At 36.4% G+C, this 22,914-nt stretch overlaps 1 protein-coding gene across 12 annotated transcripts in view; it reads right to left on the minus strand.

Annotated features, from left to right (window-relative positions):
- The window catches only part of THRB (thyroid hormone receptor beta), a 367,645-nt gene that overhangs the window by 207,188 nt on the left and 137,543 nt on the right, over nucleotides 1–22,914 (minus strand). The window lies entirely within an intron of this gene.

The raw sequence follows: 22,914 nt of genomic DNA on the forward strand, positions 1-22,914 counted from the left end.
TCTGAGAAGATGAATAAAAGGCCAATGTGAACCTCAAACTGTTTAGTCACTCTGTGTTAAAGAGAATCCTACTTTATCTCAGTGGATAGTTCCTGGAATAGGTCTCAACATATAAAAGCTGCAACTGAGCCGCTGGGGTGGGACACTGCCATATGAAACCTGTTGGGAAGCGATGGGTTCTCCATCAGGGTATGCATCTGAGCATGAAGCCATGGAGCTGTCCAGATTGTGCTAAATGCAATCATATGGTGAACACTTCTCCCAGGTACAAACAAGATGAGAAAGGCAGCCAAACAGACCACGACACCTGCTATGCCACAGAGGATGTCGCTGAGTGGCTGTCTGCATGGCAAGCATGAAGCTACTTTTTAACTAACTGCAATCCTACAATTTTTGTTGTTGCTGTTGTGAATAACACAGACATTTTAGAAAAACAGAAGTTAGCAGGGAAAATATGTCTGGGTTCCCACTACCCAAAATATAAACCATTGCTAACATTTTTTCATGTATGCTGTATTTTTTTTAATTTAAAAAAGGGTATATTTTAAAATAACATGAAGAATGCCTTTTTGTAAATTAGAAAAATTAGAGCATAGGTATAATCTCTTTGATAACCCCACACTAAGCCCAGATTGTGAGTTGGTTTGTATCTTTCAAGACCACTATTTTTCTTTTTTAACATTCACATACATAAGTGCATATCCACGGCAATGAACAATGCTTGTGTATTTTTAATTTCCCTATATGATATGAATCCCTGTTTGTGTATCTTTTGTCCTACATTTTTGACTCAATATGATGGATGTGGTCTTGAAACATGCTAATCTATACCAGCTCATTTCCTTTAACTGCCACACAACTGAGTAAATATATATTCAGTTGTTGGCTTTTCACCCAATATCCAACGTTTATGGCTACATAAAAGCCCTTGTTATATCATTAAAGTGATTGTTGGTTATGTGTGGGTGTGCATACGTATGTGAGCATAAGCAAATTTCCTCTGCTCTTGACTCTGGGTTTCTGAAGAAGCTGCCCTGTCTTGTCTCTGCAGTGGTTCTTCCACCCTATGACTCCATGCAGTGGACACTCGGTATGTTAAAAGGAAAAATATATTTATTAAAATTAACTTGCTTATTACTAATTTTCTTCCCTTTTCAAACAACATTAGGGAAGACTTTGGAGTTACATGTATTTCTTTTCTTCAAAATTTCTCTGCACCGCCCATTTCATAAACCTTCAAGTCCAAAACCTTTAACTTCACCTCACCATTTGGCTGACAGTCAGGAACTCTGATAGTGCACGGCTGAAGATCAAGGCAATTAAGAAGCTTATTCAAAAAGGATTCTCAAAGACTACATTCACAAAGCCAGGAAGGCTTGTGTTTGTAGCAGTTGTTACGACTTTGTGGCAATTATGTGTACATATACACCATTGCCCCGACATTAATATATAAATGCAAAACTGTATTTATATATCTATTTTGGATGCAAACATTGGACTTCAATATATTTTTTTTGAGAGTGTAATTTTGATTTAGGCTTTGAACAATATGTCTGAACTTGACTCTGTGAAAAACCCCAAAATTCTCATATAGTTAATAAGCATTTGTATACACAACATTTATTCATCACACAATACGAACTGGGTTGTTCTAATTATTTTGTCTAATTTCACATAAGGTAATCCTCACAGTGACCGTATGAGGTAAGTATTATAAAGAGCCCCGTTTTCCAGATGAAGAAAGGAGAGGAGAACAGTTAAGTATTTTGCCCAAAGTCAAACAGTGCAGAAAAGGCCAGCCAAGAATTGCACCCAGGCAGTCTGATGTCATGGACCTTGTTCTACATGATTGAGAACAGATTCAGGTTTTAAAGATAAAACTGCGAAGAAGAAAAGGAAACACTGTCACCGAGGTGGCTTCCAAATTTTGCTATAATACGAACATGCGGCGTCGTTTTCATGGTATGCCTCAAACTGAGACCAAACCAAATTAGAGTTCTTCAAGTAGACAAATTGAAAGTGATTTCCCTGTGATGAACGCAATTTAAAGCAGCAAGTTCAAGCCCCAAACCCTTCCAGCGTAAACATACCCATTCTCAGTTCTTCTCTTTAGAAAACTCAGGGGCTGTGAATTTGTTCGTGGCTCAAAGGAGACTGCCCAGTTTTGTTTACACAAGATTCAAAGCAAAAATGAGAATCACTCCCTGGGACAGCTTTAGCTCAGAACGTGTGTTCCTTGCTCATTTTTAATAGGGGCACAAATATATTCACAGTGTGGTTATTTTGTAGTTTCAAAGGAATCTGTTTTGTAACTGATTCATATTTATATTTGGAATATAGTTATTTCTGGGTATGAAACAGTTCATTTTGTTAAGCCATCTGACCTGAGGTGAGGTTGGCACTATTTCCCATGACTGCTCCCAATTAGTGCAAATTGAAGGTTAAAGGATAAATAAAGTCCCTTTAACTTGGTTTACTAATACGTTATTTATAAATGGCTCTTTACTTGACATATTTTTTGACAGTAACTTTGTATGAATGAAATTGCACAGAACAAACTAGCAAATACATAATGCATATTTTATTGCAAAGCATTTAAAGGGTTAAATTTAAATGAATTCAATTTTAAAGCGGTTAACATTAGAGCAAAATTAATGCTTTCTCCTCCTCCTCCTCCTTCTTCCTCTCTCTCTCTCTCTCTCATCTCTGGTTTCTCACTAAATCATATGAGGCCTGAGCTAGACTGATTGCATTGTATTAGTGGCCTTTTAATTTTTTTGTAAAGTGTTTATTCATTCTTTTAAAGTTTTATTTTGACAGTTAAATAGTATCCCATAATATCACACTTATTGAAGGCCACTGAAATCTTTTCTTTTGCTATTCCAAATAGGACTACAAAGCATAGCATCATACAAGTGCCAGTTCTCACACATACAAGTTAAAATATAGAACAGATCTTAATAGAATTGGCCATTCAATGGGAATGCACAGTTTACACTGTGATTGTATCTCCAAATTAGATTCTATAGAGGTCGTTTCAATTTATGTCTATGTCTGAAAGTCCTGTTTCTCCATATCTTTGCTAATATGTTATTAAACATTATATTTATCTGCTTGATAGCAGATAAATGGAATCCTAGTTAGAGTTCACATATATCTTGGGTAAGTAAAGTTGTGAATCTTCTGATATCTTTAAACGTTATTTGTATTTCTTATTGTGTGAATTTTCCTCCCTCTGTTTCCTTCCTTCTTTTTTTCCTTCCTTCCTTCCTGTCTTCCTTTCAATGGTTTGCCCAAGGTTTTCTGCTACGTTGGAGGACATTTTCTTATTGATAAGCCATTACATTATATCTTCTAGAGAAACAAATTCTTGTTCTTTTGACTTTGCTTTTGGGAGTTTTGTCAATATCTTTTTTTCCCCTCCTTTCCTCCCTCCCTTCCTTATTTCCTTTCCTCTCCTCTCCTCTCCTTCTTTTCCTTTCCTCTCTTTCTGTGGTAAAACAATTAACATGAAATCTACCCTGTTAACAATTTTTTATTTTGAGACAGGGTCTCACTTTGTCACCCAGGCTGGAGTGCAGTGGTACAATCTTGGCTCACTGACACTTGCATCTCCTGGGCTCAAGCGCTCCTCCTGCCTCAGCATCCTGAGTAGGTGGGATGACAGGCGTGATGCGTGTACCTCAGCATCCTGAGTAGGTGGGATGATTAGCTGACCACACTCAGCTAATTTTTATATTTTTGTAGAGGTGGGGTTTTGACACGCATGTTGCCGCGGCTGGTCTCAAACTCCTGAGCTCAAGCGATCTGCCTGCCTCAGCCTCCCAAAGTGCTGGGATTATAGGCATGAGCCACCATGCCCAGCTCATAACAAATTTGCTCTCCTGTGATTGCCATGAGAATATGCCTTAGATAGTTTGTTATGGATGAGAAACACATAGAGGAGTTGACTCACGTCAGTTGTCTCCACGAAGGCCACCCCAGGTCAGCCTAGACCAGCCAAGTCCCATCCATCTAAGACAGCCCAGCGAAGATGAGCAGAGTCACCTAGCTGACATACAGCTGACCACAAATGCATGAGTGAGCTCACCCAAGACGGGCAGAATCAGCCAGCCACCTCTCGACTCATGAGCTACTGAATGCTAATCATTTCAAACTGTGTTTTGTGGTGTTTTGTTACTATCCCTGGTAATTCCAAATAATGTCATTATGCACTAGATAGCTGATAGAGCACTTATCCTTGTTGCGTTCAAAAAAAAAAAAAAAAAAAAAAAAAAAAGAGAGAGAGAAAGAGATAACCACATAAAAAATGATTTAAAATTAGGTAATAAAATCCAGCAAATATCCATCAAATGCCAGCTGTATGAATCAGGGTTATCCAGGAAAACATAAACTGGCTGAAGTATTTAAACAGAAAGATTATAATGCAGGGGATTGATTATGTAAGTGAAGGAAAAGTGAAGTCGAACAGGGGAGAATGAGGCATCCAGCAGGAAACCCCTAAGCTATCGAGACAAGAATGGAGGTGTTGATTTTGGAGGCCTGGGTTGGGGTCATTCAACAGAAACTGAAAGCTTTAATTGGTGATTCCAGTAGGAACTGAAGCCACAGAGGAGACACAACTGTTGTCAGAGATGTTGTCTGAGGCAGAGAGAGTGGAGAAGAAATACCCTGGCTTCTCCCTTCCTTCAGTCCTCCGATCTTCCTCCAAGGCCTTCCAATGGCTGACCCCACAGGAGGCACATACCTCAGGAGGCAGCCCCTCAGTAATACAGAGGCAGAGCATGGAGAGGACCTGTGGGCAAGCAGGTGAATACACAGTCATGCTGTGCAAGGTACTATACAAGGTGTTGCTCAGTGCTTTGTGTGACATCCTTAAAAATAACAGAATCAGAAAAGACACTGGGCTTGACGGTTAGAAAGGGCCCAGCTGGGTGGAAGTGAGGGAAAGGATGCTCAGGCTGCAGCAACCGTAGGAGCGAAATGCAGGAAATACCGAGGGAATAGCAAGTATTCTGGTTTGGCTAAGAGGGTTGTGTGTTTGGGAGAGGGAAACAGAGGTAGAGAATGGGTGATGAGGCTGCAAAGGCAGAAAGAGTGCTAGAGCTTGAAAGATTCGGTTCTAATCCAAGTAGATTGGACTTTTGTTCTAAAGGCAATGGGAAATTTAATGGTTCTGAGCAAAGGATAATATAATACCAGTTGTGCATTAGGAATATTAGCCTGACAGAAATTTGAAGGATCAATCAGAGGATGACAAACTAGACTAGGGGTTATTAATTTCAGTGTAGACCTCAGGGAATTTACAACCCTCCTTAAGTAATTTGTAGAAGTTTGTTTGAGCGTTCAGTTTCCTGAGAGATGGTGCATAGCTGTTGCATGGTTTTCAGCGGAGTCTATGACTCCTGACCCCATAAAAACTGTTTAAGCACCAGAAAGCAAGGAAATCATCTAGAAAGCTTCTATCATAATTTCTTTATTGAGGATCAAAAACCTAACAGTGGTAATGGACATAAAAAGGAGAAAATGGAAACATTTATGAGGCATGGACTAAACACATAATCTAGCTGAACCTGAACAGAAACAAAACAAGCCCAAGAGTACTGAAAGGCTTAACTATGGGCAACATCCATCTGTTATTCTTTTTCTTCCTTCTATAAAATGAAGAAATCAACTCCTGTTTCCAAGATACCATAACGATTTACTAAATTAGAAAGTTCTAAGATAAACATAAAGCATATATATCATCACTGCCCTTCTCCCATGTTCACCACACGACTAATCAATTGCAGTCTTTCTCTACTGCTGACTCCAACCACAATCTCTAAATCCTTCTCAAATAGCACCCAGACAGGCATTGCCAACCAGTTGAAGAAGAAACTTACATGTCATCGCTGCTGTAAGACGTTTTTTAGCGCTAGCATTTTTATTAATATTTATTGTTTTGACTGTTCTTTCGTTTCATAAAGATCTAGTACCAGTGAATGGGTATATTTGGCAGAATGTATTACATACTGATATATATATTTCCCACATGTGGGAAATTTAATCACATACAGTTGGATTACTAACTAGGTCTTATGCAAGTTCATGAATCTATTTAATGTTAATTCAAAGCAATTGACACAGATTTTAACTAAGCCGAATTAGGAGGGAAAACCGTGTTTACGTGAAAAATTACTCTATTATCCAATTATCATAGTAAAGTTTTAAAACCAGTACATGTCATTACAATCAACTATGAGTGACTTCATTGTTTGGTAAATTCTGAACTCCAGTCATTGGCAAGTAGGTATATCGTATTGCCAAAAGCCACCTGTGTTTTAAAAGATGGTGACTTTTGGGTTGGCATTCAAATGTCACTAGGGTGATTTTATTTCCTTGGGATGTTTTCTATCTGACATTTGAAAAGACATGTAATTTCAACACAGAACCACAATATAGACAGATTCAGATACGTCAAGTTTGTTTTCTACTTGTAGTAGATCAACAAGAAAATTATTACTCTCTACTTCAGCATGAAGACTTCGCCTGTTCCCCTCTACATCAAATTCTGAAGTATGACCCATTCAAACAGAAACAAACAACATTTGGAAAAAATATACTCACAAAATTGGAAAAAAATCCTCTAATGTACTAAATTCCCAGCAGTAATTATTTGACCATGATCCACAATAAAAAATAATGTTTTAATCTATAACACATACATACACAAATATGTAGGGATATATATATATATGTCTGAAACAAAAGTTCCACAAAATAAAATTCTTACTCCTGTGATACACTTGGATACCTTCTATTCCATTGAACTCTACCCTATTTTGTTCTATTTTATGTACTATTTCATTTTTTTAAAAGTAATAACGTGCTAAATTGATTTCATTACCCACTAATATAGCCCAACCACAGTTTGAAAAACACCACTGAAGCAAAATGACTAAAGTACTCTGACTTTATTCACCAATGTAAACATATCCACAAAAGACCAATCCTGAGCAACTTAGCAGGGGAAAAAAAAAATCTCTTGGCTTGCTCCCTAGTATCCTGGATGAAGCCAAGGTTCGCTGAGCCAATTTTTGTAGTTTGTGGTTGACAATGACTGAAAACTGAAAGGCAGAGATCAAATCCTCACTTTCCCTCTCAACACATCTCTTCCGCTGGGTAATTTATACAGTGCAAGTATCAAGCTATTCAATTTTGCTGTCATTTACTGTTCTTTTTCCAACAGCAATGGAAACACAGCATCAGTTTACTGTCTTCTCTCTTAGGTAGAATTAGATTATTGTCCCTCTTACCCCTTTAAACAAGGATGGCATTCACCACTTCAGAGTCACTCTTAGAGGATCGCCAAACAAAGCATGGCAGGGAAACTACTATCCATGAAGGAGCAATAGCAAAATCTGGGAACTGAGGTTGTCAGTCCAGGTTATATACAAGAACACGCTTTATAATGGTTCTTTTGATTGAGTGGACACAATTAGAACTGAATCAACATAATTAATAGTAAAAACAAATAGACACTTTAGGCATGCAGAGTGCAGCGAACTACTCTGTGCCTCAAGTTCTATAATAGGACAATAACAATGCTTAATTTATAGAGACCAGGGTTAAATTAGTAAATTCAATATTAAAAATGTATAAAGTGCTTGGAAGAGTGCCTGGCCCAAGAAAGCATGCTATAAGTGTTGTTTTTATTATTATGCTGGCCCTGGGAATTGGCAGATATTGGTCTAGTTCTATGCTGAATCCAGTGTAAAAATCCAGGAAAAGAAGGGATGGTTTTAAGTGCCTCTAGAGTTATGCTCCTCATTTGAAGTGTCAAACTGGGACACTTCTGAGGGCTGTTGGATTGGTTCACTGTATTGATTGTGGGGATGCTTTAACAGCATATACATATGTCATAATTTATCAAATTGTATATTTTAAATACAATTTATTTTATGTCCATGAGACTTTAATAAAGCTAATAAAGTTAGCTTTATTTAATTAAAATTAAATAAAGTTAATAAAGCAGACCATAACTGAAAGAATATTGAAAGGAGTATACTTCCAGTAGAAGGAGAAAGATCCCAGATGGGGGCTTGGAAACACAGGAAGGAAGGATGAACGCCAGAAATGGTAAATATGCGGTAAATATAAATGAATATATAAATGAATATTAACTATTTAAAACAATATAAAAATTGTTATATCTTGTGGAATTTAAAACATGTAGAATCGAAATGTGAGACAATAATACAAAAGGGAGGAGTGGTAAATAAAATTAAATCCCTTGCATTTTCTGGAAAGTAGTCAAAGTCACAATTTATATTATACATTAATAAATCAGTGATTCACTTTGTAATTCCTAGGGTAACCACTAAAAGAAGAGTAAAAGAATAAATCACTAACAAGCCAGTAGAGGTGAAATAGTTCATTAATTCAAAATATGGTAACAAAGGAGAGGAAAAGGAACACTAAATAGCTGGGGCAAATAAAATGTCAAAGAGTAATATGATGGATTATAACCCGAATATATCAGTAATTGCATAAAATGCAGATAAACAGTTCACATAATATACATATACTAAATTATTTTTTAAATCCCAGTTAAACGTTGCTTAACTGAGACTTTTTATATTAGGACACACAATTTGAAAGAAATAAAGGATTGAAAAAATTACATGTAAATTATATTAATGTCAGATACTGTAAACTTAATGACAAGGGATATTACTAGAGATAAAAAAGACATTTTACAATAGTAAAAGAATCCAATAGAAAGATATGAGTGATAAATCTGAATGCACCTAGTTACTAAGCCTCAAAATATATAAAGCCAACATTGCTAGAACTAGAAAAAGAAATAAGAAAATCCACAATTAATGTGTGAGGGTTTAATACACCTCTCTGAGTAACTGGTAGAACAGGCTGTTAAAAATGAGTAAGAACATAGATAAGGATAAGGTGATGAATACATTTGACGTGATAGATCTATTTATAACATTACAGCCAACAATTACAGAATACACATTGAACATTTACCAACATCTATGATGTATTGATAATAAATGAGTCTGAATAAATTTCAAAGATCAAAAATCAAACAGAAGATATTTTCTGACCACATCATAATTAAGTAGAAATCAATAATAAAATAACTAAAAATTACACAAATATTTGGAAATTAAGCAATACCCTTCTAATTAACCCATGGGTCAAAGATTAAGCAGAGTGGAAATTCGACAATATTATTAACTGAAATAGAAGGAAACATGCCATCTCAAGTGTGTGAGATGCAGCTAAAGGTGTGACTGGAGGGAAATTTCTATACTTAAATGCATGTATCAAAAAAAAAAAAAAAAAAAAGACAGCCAATGATCTAAGAAGACAATCAATGATTTAAGTATCCATCTCAAGAAACCCTAAAAATAATACCGTATTAGGGTCAACCAAAGTGGAAAGAAGAAAATAACAATCAGTAATACATAGAACAGAGGGGTAACAGAGAAAATCAATCAAGTCAAAAACTGATTCTTTGAAAATACTAATAAAATCAAAACCTATAGCCAGATTTATTAAGATAAAAGAAGAGAAAGGAAAAATTACATGTATTGAATAAAAAAGAAATCACTATAAATCCTACAGACAATAAAAAGATAAGGGGATATATGAACACTTTATGGCAATATTTGAAAACGTCATGAAATGGACAAATTACTTAAAAAAACCTTACTCAAACAGGAAAAAATAATAAAAATGTGAATGGTACCATACTCATTAAAGAAACTGAATTCGTATATACAAATCTACTCACACAGTACTCTCTAGGCCTAAACTTCTGCAGAGTGAGTTCTACCAAATACTTAAAGGAAAAACCACACCAATTTTACATAGCTCATCCAGGTTATAGAATAAGTGGGATCATGTCTCAACTCATTTGATGAGACTCATTTTATGAGGCCAGCATAGTCTTGATCCCATAACAGTATAATGGTATTATAAGAAAAGAAAATTATAACTAGCATTTTTTATGAATTTAGAAGAATAATTAAACAAAGTATTAGCAGACCGAATCCTGAGATAATTTTAAAAGGATAACACATTAATGCAAGAGGGTTTACTTTTAAAAATACAAGGTTGGTTTAATATTAGCAATCAATGTAAAGCACTCTATTAATAGAAAAACGAAAAGCATCTGGTCCTTTAAATGGGTACATTGATCTATGCATGATAAAACACTCAGCAAACTAGGTGTTTGGTAAATTTCGAAAACTACATTTTCCTAATGCCTCAACAGCCCTACAATAGACTGAACACACCCTGCCCTGGTGTCCAGGTTGTACTAGTGTAATAGGGCTGGTCCCTGCCACAAGTCCCCCTTCTTTCCTTCCCCTGAATGCCACCTAGTGACATTCAAACACACCAATGAAATCCCTCATGCCTTTTTCTTGTATACACCTTCCTGACCCCCTAAAGAGGCACCAGTCTGTAGGTCCTCATTCTCTTGGCTCTCCACTTACTTAGTGAGCCCGCTCACCTGGCCCTTCTCCCATGGGGCCTTCTGCACGATGCACTGTGCTTTCCTTTCTAGGACCCGCAAGCATAATAGATCATTTAATTGCACATGCCTCTCATAGTATTTCCATGGCCTTACTGAAGTGATCCTTAAAGACCTCACGAGGATTTACTCTCCAATTTACAACACACTAGGATTGGAAGAAAACACTCTCAATTTGATAAAACCCTATAGCAAACATGCTAATGATGAATATTGAAAGTTTCCCCTGAGACTAAGAATAATTCAAGGATAATTTCTATAACCACCTCTGTAAAACATTATACGAGAAATTGCAGGTCTTGCAATTAGGAAAAAGAAGACTGAAAAAGGAAGAGATAAAACTGTGGTTATTCTTTGAAATCATAATTGTATATGAGGAAAGCCAAAACATCCTCCAGATAAATTATTAAAACTAATAAGTTAATAAAGCCATACCACTGGATATAAGATCAACATATAAAACTCAATTGGAATTCTATATACCAACAACAAACATTTAGAAAATAAAATTCAGTCAATTACACCATTTATATTGGCATAAACATATCAAATACTTTAAAATGCATTTTTAAAAGATATCCAAGACTTCTAAATGGGAAACTACAAAACTTTACTGAGAAAAAGCAAAAGAGATCAATATATGATCATAGATTGGGGGCCTCAATATTGTAAAGATGTCAATTCTCCCTAAATTAGTATATAGATTCAATATACAGTAATCCCTATCAAAATCTCACAAGTCTTAGGTTGTTTTTTTTTTTTTTCTGGTGGAAATTAGTAAACTAATTCTAAGATGTATGTGAAATAGCAATGAGCCAAGAATAATCAAGGCAAAATTAAAATAGAAGAATATTAGAGGACTTAATACTACTAGCTACAGTATTACAAATCTACAGTAATTGAAACAGTGTGCTATTGATGCAGGATAGACAAATAGATCAGAAGAGCTCCAAAGAGAGTACAGAAACAGAAACACATATACCATCATTAATCATTAAAAGTGACGTTGCATTGTAGTGAGAAAGGGCATTGTCCTGAATAAATGGTGGTAGGTTAACTGGATACCCATACTGTAAAAAATATTTTTGTACCTTACTTCACATGATACAGGAAAATCAATCCCAGGTGGGTTGCTGGTAAAAATGTAAAAGGTGAAACACGAAATCCTCAGAAAGATAACATATGGGAACATATTCATGATTTGGGGGCAAACAAAGTTTTCTTAAACAGGACACAAACAGCATTAACAATAGAGGAAAAAAGAAATAAATAAACAATAAATGTTAAAAGGAGACAATAAAGGAAAAGGTAAGAAATTAGATTATATTAAAATTAGGAACTTCTGTTCACCAAAAGACACCATTATGAGAGTGAAAAGTGGGAAACAATAATTGTATTACATGCGACTGACAAAGGAATTATATTCAGGACATATATTGAACTCCTATAAATCATTAAGAAAAAGGTAACCCAATATAAAATGGCCAAAAGACTTGGATATTCTCACACAAGAAGATACTCAAATGCAAATAAACATATAAAAAGTGCTCAACCTCATTATTTATCAGGAGAGTGTGAATTTAAAACACAATGACATATCTATACACACCCACCAGAATGGCTAAAATTAAAAATACTGCCAATACCTAGTATTAAAGAAGATGTGAAGAAACTGGAATTCTCATACACCGTTGGTGAAGTATAATCATTTTGACAGTTCTACAATATCTCCTAAAGCTGAATACGCATGTATTATTGATCAGCAACTTCACTCCCAAACCTAACAGAAATGTTCACACATGGTCACCAAAAGACCTGTACAAAAATGTCCATAGCTGTTCTTTGCATAATAATCAAAAGCTGAAAACAATTCAAATGTTCATCAATAGTAGAACAGATTAAAACTTGTAATACAGTCCAATTCAAGTTAGAAATGATAGATAGTCTTCCAAACACAATACTGAGCAAAATATGCCAGACACAAGAAAGTATGTTCTATATTAGGCCATTATATACAGTTCTAAACAAAGCAAAATTAACCTCTGGTTTTAGAACTCCAGGGAGTTCAGTCTCTCCTTTGGGGAGAGGCTGAAAGTGGGTATGAAGAGAATTTTTGCTTCTTGTCAATATTGTATTTCATGATCTAAATAGTGACTGTGTAGGTGGATTTGTTTTGTGAAAATGTATTAAGTTGTATGCTGATGATTTGTGTACATCTCTGTGTGTATGTTTCATTTTAATAAAAACGTTTATTTAAGGTAATTTCTTTAAGAAATATCAATACTTTTTTTTGTACTTAGCATTCATAAGAACACAAACACGTGGCAGGGAACAGTGACGGGACCTACAGCATACATCAGGGTAAATTTCAGACATCTTATCTATTGTAACATGGTGCTGTCACCCTGTGTGTAGTAGCTATACGAAATGGTATAAAAGACGAGGCTAAAAGAAACAGCATTAAGTTTTCAGGATTTTCTGTAAATATGCTGCTTAGTATGTTATTCATTTTTTTTTTCTTGGTGAAGAATAGCAGAATTTTTTTCCTGTGTATAGTTGTAGATCAGCACCCCAAATCATGCAACGAATCAGTTGCTTCTCTTCCCATTGGCTTCTAAAAAATTCAGCCCTAAATTTGTGTATACCCTTAGATCAGTAGTTTTCAAACTTTCTTTACCATGGCCACAGACAGAAATTTTATATCATGACCTAATGCACAAACACACACATCAATCTGAAACTTACATAAAGATATAATACCCTTACTTTGTGCAATGGCCTCTGATATTCTGTTCTCACCTTCATATCTTAATCCGTTAAAAATGATGGGTGCTCACTAAGATGGTTTCAAAGGCCATTAATGTGTTGCAACGAAGTTTGAAAAACATTGTCATATTAGGCATTCAATAAAACGTTATTGAATGAATAGTGGTACGCATTTTGTTAATTTGGCCTACACTCCAGTGTGTTGTTAGCCTTGTTTTCCTTTGCCTTCTCACCTTTTATTCTTATTTATGTCAACTTCTTACAGTGTATGTATCCTTAGAAATTGTCTTACTCTTTTCCAGAACAAGTCCTTAAAAAACACTCTCAAAGTCACACAGTAAATCAGTCAGAGCAGAGACAGGAGAGAAAAGGTCATCCCAAGGCACCCAAGGTGCTGGGAACAAGAAGCTTAACACCTGTAGGACAGACACTTCCCGTCCCACCTCTGTAACAATGTCTGCAGCACTAGGACACATGAGAGCAGATGGTGACTGGGACTAAGTGCCTGGAACTCACCTCTAACCTTGCAGGGAACCCTATATACTCTTGCTTTCCATGAAGTTCTCTTGCATTTCCGACAGATGGGAGAGAGTGAGCCAGCTCATTCTGAGAAACACAAAGACACTTTTTGAAAGAGGAACAAAGGGTTCTGCAACTGACAATGAAGAATGGTGTGAGCATCTATGTGCATCACTGTGATAAAGAAGCTCATGGTCTTGAGTTTCCTTTATCTCTCTTTTCAGGGTGTAAAATCGTTCTCAGGCCATTGACATTTTGTGTCAACAGAAGAGCTAGCAAACATGTTGGAAGGAACTAGTTCAGGCATGTGAGAATAAACCTTATCTTTCTAACACAGGAACAAATTTAACCTTAATAAAACTTTTATTTTAAAACATTTCTGTTGGTACTATTAAACAAAACTTTCATACAAAAAGTTCTTGGATCACTTTTGGGCAAGTTGCCATTCTGGCTTATCTTCAACAGCCAAAGAAAGGAAAACATGTTTTAGGCCAAGCCCCATGGTCCAGTTCAGTAACGCTGTCCCTGTGAAGATAGGGCTGTGGGCTAGAGAAGAGAGGTGAACGCGACTGGTCATTGCTTTAGCTAGAAAGGGTCAAAAATGACAAGGAATATAACAGGGCTTAATGGACCAGAAGTCAAAAATGCAGTCTAATATTTGCCTTCACACATGTCTACAGGAACATTTGTTTTAGCAGTATGAAATCAGAAGCAGCCTGCAAATTTCAAACCAGGGTGGTTGGTTTTAGAAGGTCTTTGTGCAGCCATTCAAACTCAAACTTACAAACTCACAATACAAGAATTCATCACAACAAAATATTAAATGTAAACACCAGGATGAAAAACTATATACACAAAATATGAATTCAACCATATTTTAAGCATACACATATACTACATATGCATAGAAAAAGACTTGGAAGAAACACTCCAAAATATTAAGAGGAGCTATAAACACTGGTTAGGGAAATTAAGAATGAATATTCAATTTCTTCTTTATTCTTTTCTTTATTTTTCAAATTCCCACTATAGGCAGAGATTGCTTTGATAGCTCGATAAACAAAGCTATTTTAAAAATGTAATAAAGTATTTCTTTATAAACTCTAGTTTTTTTCATTCATTGACAAATACCTGGATAACATTTTGTCCATTTTCTCTTTAACGATATCTTCAGGAGTTAAATTGCAACTCAACAAGGAGAGCAGGCTGACTGAAATGCAAGAGTGAATCACATGCAAAGTAAAAGTGAAACATGGATTCTTACTCCCGAGTATATTTGCATGAAGAAAAACCAACTTAAAAAAAAAAACAAAACTCTTGTCAGAAACACTCTTTCTCTTGTATATTTTTTTCATGTGGGATGTGTAGAATAATTTAAAACTGTAGTCCATAAGTAACACTAAAGGTTTAGATAGCCTAGCCTACACACAGTCAGTGTAAATGTCACACAGCCATGAATTCCTTGGTGCAGAGTTCCACAGTTCCACAGCAACTCATGTCACCCAGCTGGCTATCAGCAAAACTGAGCAACAGACAAATCTCTGCAGACATTTGACAAGGAAATGAAGGCTGCACAAAGAAATGAGGCTGTCTATTCAAGCTAGGACCATAGAGAATTCACTGTAAATTAGCAAGCACACCAGCATACATGTCAAATAAATTGTTTTCATTTTTCATGCGGTTTCTAGTTACTTTGTCAGTTTCCTGAACTGTACAGGTCAGTGTGGATATCACCAAAGGCTCAGTGTTGTACTGTCAGGTGCAGGAAGGAAAAAGGCAGGTTAATCTGTTTTATCACTTACTTCTCTGACTTTATATATTAGGCGATTCCATACGATAAAAAACAAAACAAAGCAAACAAATAAAACTCCTATAAAACTTTGTATTAATAAGCCCCTTAATTTTAAAAAGTAGGTTTGTTTTTTATCTCTTAATCTAAATAATGCAACATTTAATAAAGCAGGTATGCATAGCAAATTTTAAATACTAAGATGTGGGCAAGTCATCTCAATCCCTTGCTAAGCATTGCTAAAATTAAAAAAAAAATTCTTAGTAAGGAGGATGGACCTTACTAAGTACATCATTCACAATATGGTAGTCTTGTGCCCTGATTTCAATTAAATGTTTCTATAAAGAATTTTAAAGGTTGCATAGTATTCCATGGGATATATATACCACATTTTCATTATCCAGTCTATCACTGATGGGCATTTAGGTTGGTTCCATGTCTTTGCTATTGTGAACAGTGAGGCCATTATCCTTAGCAAACTAACACAGGAACAGAAAGCCAAACACTGCATGTTCTCACTAATAAGTAGGAGTTAAATGATGAAAATACATGGACACATACAGGGGAGCAACACACACTGGGGCCTTTTGGGTGGAGGATAGGAGGAGGGAGAGGCTCAGTAAAAATAACTAATGAGTACTAGGCTTAATACCTGGGTGATGAAATAATCTATACAACAAATCCTCATGATACAAGTTTACCTATGGAACAAACCTGAACTTGTACCCTTGAACTTAAGATAAAAGTTAAAAAAAAGTTAAAGGAACTTCAAATGCTATCACAAATAGGACAGAAATATGTTTACTTTGGAAATACACACAAGACATAATGAGTGACTAAGAGCTAACCATTGGGTTTTCCTGTCTATGTTGGGAAAGCAAACTTTTTCAACATCTTAGAATGTCTGCCAGTCTTAGGCTAAGACATTGGCTACTGAATTTGGAACTGACACTTAGGCTACTGAGAGTACACACTGAAGGAAAGAGAAGGAAATCCGAATGGAAGGGGAGAAGGGGATGAGTTTCGGCTCTGTCTTGATTTCCACTCTCAAAGAAAGGATTACCATGTCAACTCATGAGTAAAAGTGAAGAAGAGCAAACTTCAAAGTTAATTAAAAGAACTTGGTTTGGAAACAAGATTTTGAATCCCTCATGGCTGTGAAGACTTTCCTTTGCATCCACCCTCCAGTGAGGAGCTCACAGAAGGCTCAAGATAAAAAAAGTGGATTTCTTCATAAGCCCACATTGATATAGATAAATACATGAGTAAACACACAAATAAATAGAGGAGAAGGAAAAACTCTTCCTCAAGGTAGAATGGATGTTAAAACTAGAGGGTGAAAATTTAAGGAGGAAAAGACATTTGTATGGTCTCAAGGTATTTAATCTCACATAACACACATTAATTACAAAGAAGACAATAGGAATTTTCCAATGAGACAGCACCTTAACCAAGTGATTAAAACTAACGTCCTCAATAACGGAGTAAAGTGGCATCATGTGACTCCTGATATGATGCACTGAGAAGGACACAAGATCATTAATGTGGTATTCCTTCCAAAGGCACATCACCTGAACATAACATTGAGGAAATATCAGAAATACACACTGGAGATGTTCTACAAAATAATTGGCTTGTATCCTCCAAAAATACCAAGGTCAAGAAACACAAAGAAAGGCTGAGGAACTGTTTCTGAATAAAGGAGCCTAATGAGACATGACAACCAAATGCAGCATGATATCCTGGAATGGATCCTAATTGGGAAAAAGAATTGTTACCAAAGACATGATTGGTCAGTGGATAAAATTTGAACAGACGATGTCAATTAGATAATAGTATGTATCAATGTTGAATTTCCTGGGTTTGATAACTGGGCTGTGGTTATGTAAGAGGCTGTCCTTGTTCTTAGGAAATGCACAATGAAACACTTAGGAATGAGGACATAAAAGACAGTAAGGCGGGTGACAGAGACTTAGTAGCATAAAAAAAGCATTTTCGCTACACTGGAATTCCTTCCTGGCTCTACCAGAGAGAGGCCAGTAAGGTCAGGCCAAATGGGCAGTGAGGCTCAGTGCATTCACCTGAAGGGAGAAAGGGTGTACACAAGGTATACTTATATTAGTAAAAACACACGGTAGAGTCATCTGTGGGTCTGGAGGAGTTTCTATAATCTTAGTACTTGTATATCTGAGTCTGGCTTATCATGGAAACTCCTAAACATTAGCTATCTGAAAAATACATTCATTCTATTCCAATGGTTCCCCAAGTCTTAACTCATTTTCAACTCTAAAGTCCAGAGTCTCATCTAAATATCATCTAAATCAGATATGAGTGAGACTTGAGGTATGATTCATCCTGAGGCAGAATTCTTCTCCAGCTGTGAACCTGTGAAACCAGACAAATTATGTGCTTCTAAAATTCAATGGTGAGAAAGACACAGCATAGACATTCCCATTCCAAACAGGAGGAACAGGAAAAAAGGAGAGGGTGAAAGATCTCGAGCAAGTCGAAATCCAGCAAGACACATTTAATCATACTTTAGGATTGAGAATAATCCTCTTTGGTTTGATGCTCTGCCCTTCAGGTCCACTAGAGTGGTGGAGGTACAGATCCCAAAGCTCCAGGTGGTCCTGAACAGCCTCAAAAGCTTCCACAGGACAGTCCTAGACCCAAGACTTTGGTGAAAGGCTGTCTGGCCTGTTGAAACTGAGATGGTGGCCCTGATGATCTCTGAACTGTCTTTGCAGGCTCTTCTCCCCTTTTCTTAAGATTAGTACATGCTTACAGCCAAATAGTTCTATGGTCCAGGCCAGTCAAGTCTAAGAAATCCAACAGGCTTCTTTCATTCTGTCCTGCTTTGTCTGTCTCCCTTAGTTCCAACTGGCAATGTCTTTGCTGATATGATCCCATTCTATCCTGGCTTTGCTAAGACCCCACTAGAACTGCCCTTAAAGTTTCCAATTCTAGCACACACCTCAAAACTCTTCCAGCCTCCACCCCTTGCTCAGTTCCAAAGCCACTTCCATGTTTTCAGGTATTTGTTACAGCAGCACCTCAATTCTTGGTACTAAAAAAGCCACTAGTAGTGCCAAGTCAGACATGATGGTGAAAACCATTTTCTCTACACTGGGATTCCTCCCTGGTCATACAAGAGAGAGGCCAGTTGAACACGCAAAAAAGAAGGAACAAACACAAAGGAACCAAGGCTTTCCTTCTCCCACCCTCCTGTCAGACCCCCTTACACCAAAGATGGTCTCTGATTGCCAGTCATGAAAACTTTCTTCAGGGGGGATGGGTTATAGGAAGGTAAAGACATAGAATAAATTGTTCTTTGGCAATATATAGAGACGTATACTTAAAAATTTTTAGCACCTAGCCATGATTCTTGGTGACCTATTGCCAATAATTTAACTAAAGATGTAAAGGTTCTTATTTATAGTGAGGCACCTGACCTGAAGATTGAAATAAAATGAGGTAGTATCCTTGATTCAATTTTGTTGGTTTTATGGTTTTTTTTTTTTTTTTTTTGTCCCCCAAAATGAACACCAATATTTCAGGCTGAAAATCTCAGACCTTCAAGGGATATCTAGAGATAATCTCATTCAAATTCCTCTTTTCACAATTGGGAAAAGCAAGGAGTTGAGCAGAAATGTAAAGTGACTTTCTCAGTCTTAATCTTGTGCCAGGACTGGAATCTTTGTCTCTTCAAAAAAAAAACCAAACTATTATTATTTGACTAGAAATAAAACATTATGTGGTTAAAAAAAATTCAAAACGTTCAAAAGAGCGTATCATGAAAAATGAGTCTCTCTAGAGTTTGTGACCCTCATTAAAACCTTATATATATTCCCAGAAATGTTCCTGGCATACACATACATGTATACCTGTGTATCCTTTTTTTCATAGAAGATTGTTCATATTATAACTCTATCTTTCTCATTTTGTTTGGACCGTAATTTGAACTCTTTTCATATAAATATATTCAAATTTACTGTCCACTTCTAAGGGGGTTACACAGTATTCTATTGTTCTTATTCCATTTATAATTTATTAAAGCATTTCCCTAGTGTCAGACTTTTAGGTTGTACGATGTTCTTTGGGATTATAAACTACACGGTACTGGTGGAATGTATGTATTTTAACAATGTGCGTCTTTTCATACACTTCCGTCATTTTGTTTTTCTGAAAACTTTGTCTTTAGCAACCACTCCCCTGTCATTCTGTATTACCTTGCCTTGCATTAGTTTCCCTTGCATGTTTATCACTGCCTGAAATAGTATGTACTTGATTGTTTATTTTTTATTATTTATGTCTGTTGACTAGAATGGAAGCTCCACGGAATTAGGAACTTCATTTTATTCACTGCTATATCCTTAGCCCAGAGAACAGTGACTGGTTCCCGGTAGATGTTTAATAAATATTTGATGAATAAATTAATAAATGCTTTGCACACTTTACTATTAGATATTGTTTTTCTTACTAATTCATAAGAGTGCTGTATATAGTAATTAAATGAGCCTTTGTCATTTGTGTTACCAATATACTTTCCAGTGTATTTATTTGACTTGGTTGATGGCATCATTTTTTTGCCATAAAGAAATATTATATAGCCAAATATAACATATCTTTCCTTTATTTTATAGCTTTTGGGTTTTGTGTCTTGCTTAGAAAGGCCTTATGCACTCCAGAGTTATTTTTAAAAACTTGTCTGGTACTTTAATGGTTTGTTTTTATGTTGGAGTCTTTGATTCATTTGGAATTTATTTTGGCATAAGTAGTAGCTGTGTATTCAGCTTTGTTATTTTTCCCAAATAGCCCATTGACCCAACATTAGTTAAAGAATAATACATCCTTTTCTCATTATTCTGAATGTCATCTTTATCATATACCAAATTCTCATAAATATTTACATCTGAATTTTCCAGTCCCTATTATCTTTTGTTCATTTGTCTGCCTATTTGTGTGTTGGTATGAATTTGTGGTAGTTCCCCTTGATTTAATGTATTTTAACATTTGTGTAAGACTGGGCTCTCCTCTTTGTCTCCTTTCCACTGTAATTTTCCTGTCAATTCTCACATGGTTATTTTTCCATAAGAACATCAGAAACCACTGAACCAGTCAATCCACTGTCAAAACATTCCCTTAATACTTTACTGAGGTCAGATTATCATACAGATTAATTTAGGAATAAATGACATCAATAAAAGAACTTAGCTCTCTTGAGTCCTGAATGTTCTTTACGCTCTCCCAACTTCCTTGATACACACAAATAAAATTTAATTTTCCTCAATGGGAAGAATGAATGTGACTCTTATACCAAAACTAAAACGAAAGCTTCTGTTCCAGGTATCTTTTGCTGTGAAGCAGCACCATGTCACCCCAAAATTTAGTGGCTTAAAACAGCAACCACTTTTATTACATCTGATAATTTTGTGGGCCCAGAATTCAAGCAGGGCTTCGCTGGGTGGTTCTTCTGCCTTCACATGGTATTAATTGAGGATACTCAGTGAAGTTCAGCTGGTGGCTGGGCTGGTCTGGAAGTACAAAGTGGCTTCATCCACTTGCATGACACCTTGGCAAGGATGACAGGAGGGCTGAGCTGAGAGCTGAGCTGGGATTATCTCCCAGAGTTCCTAGATGTGGCCTCTCCAGCATGGCAGCTTCAGGGTAGTTGGAATTTTTAGATGATGACTCAGGCTCCAAAAGCAGGTGTTCCAGAGAACAGGGAGGAGGCTGCATGGTTTTTAATGGTCTAGCCACAGAAGTCGCTTAGTGTCTCTTCTGCTGTATTCTCTCGGTCAGTGAGGTCACAAGCCTGCCCAAATTTAAGGGAAGGGGATATAGACCTTTATCTCTGGATGGGAGAATGCCAAAGAATTTGTGACCATGTTTAAAAACCACCATTCCTTCGAATAGTAGAAAACTAGACAATTTTCTCATTAGTTTAATAACTCAAGACTTTTCTACAATCTTTTTTTCTACTTTCCTCACTTCTGTCACTGGAAATATTGCCATGATTCAAAACTATAAGTACTTTATTTTTAAAAACACATTTTCAGTTGAGTTGTATTCTTTGCCCATGTGAATGAGAACAGCCATGGTCCTCAGCATGACTTTGGCTCTATCTGTCCATTGTTTCTGCTACCCACTTCTGGCCACTTTATAGCTTGCTGGTGCCTCCACGAGAGAGTGGCAGGAGCAGAGAAAGTGAGCTCAAACTTTTCCATTAAAAAAATCTTGTTATTTGGCAGCAGTTTTGCATAAAGGCAGAAAGCAAATTAAAACTAAAAGTACATATTTTGAGGATTAACTGTGAAACTCAACCACTCATTACAAAGAACACCAGAGCTGGCCATTCTTTCTACTAATCCAAGGCCTTATTTCAAAGACCCCTAAAGACATGCTCCGGTAATCCCCTTTATGCCTTCATAGATTATGCCTTTCTTTTCTAAATTCCAGTGATAATAGTAACATTTATTGATCATCTGCTGTGCCAGGTGCTTTACACATGTTTATTATTGCATTTAACCCTAACAGCACTCCAAGGGTGGGAATTGTTACACTGATTTTTAAGCCAAGAACACTACGGCCCATTGAAATTAGCTACTAAGCTTCACAGAGCTAAAATGTAGCAAATTCTATTTGCTACACCCTTGTCTCCAGGTGTGTTCAGTAGACCAGCAGCATCAGCATCACCTGGGAGCTTGTTAGAAATGCAGAACCTCAGGTCCATTCCCAGACCTTCTGTAAAAAGCTGCATTTTAAGAAGATCTCCAGGAGATGCATATTCACATTAAAGTTTTTGAAGCCCTGCTCTCTATCCAGCTTCTCAAACATTCCTGCACACTGGAATCCCATGGATAACTGCTTTTTACCGATATATTACTGTTCATGAAGAACGTTTTAAAAATGCTAATGCCTGAGCACCTTTTCTTCCTCCCAATTCCAGTTTAACTGATCTGGGTGCAACCTGGGCATCAAAAGTTTTCAAAGCTCCCCAGGTAGTTCTATTATGCAGCAAAATTTAAGAACCACTGTTTTATATAGTTCACTTGGTACTAAGCATATTCTATATCTGGTATAGTTGCTTATCATTTTCATACATATCATATGTCCTCAACATGAATATGTTTTATATATCAGCTCTCTTTACAGAGTGGCAGTTTCTTGCACAAAATATGCACTCACTAAACATTTGCTGCTATTGCTGTTGTTGAAAATGGTGCTTAATTGTCTGTGGTGGGGCTCGAACATCAGTATTTTTGAAACACCACCTCACGTGATTCTATTGTGCAGC

This window comes from Chlorocebus sabaeus, chromosome 15, assembly GCF_047675955.1.
Source record: "Chlorocebus sabaeus isolate Y175 chromosome 15, mChlSab1.0.hap1, whole genome shotgun sequence".
Classification (NCBI taxonomy): Eukaryota; Metazoa; Chordata; class Mammalia; order Primates; family Cercopithecidae; genus Chlorocebus; species Chlorocebus sabaeus.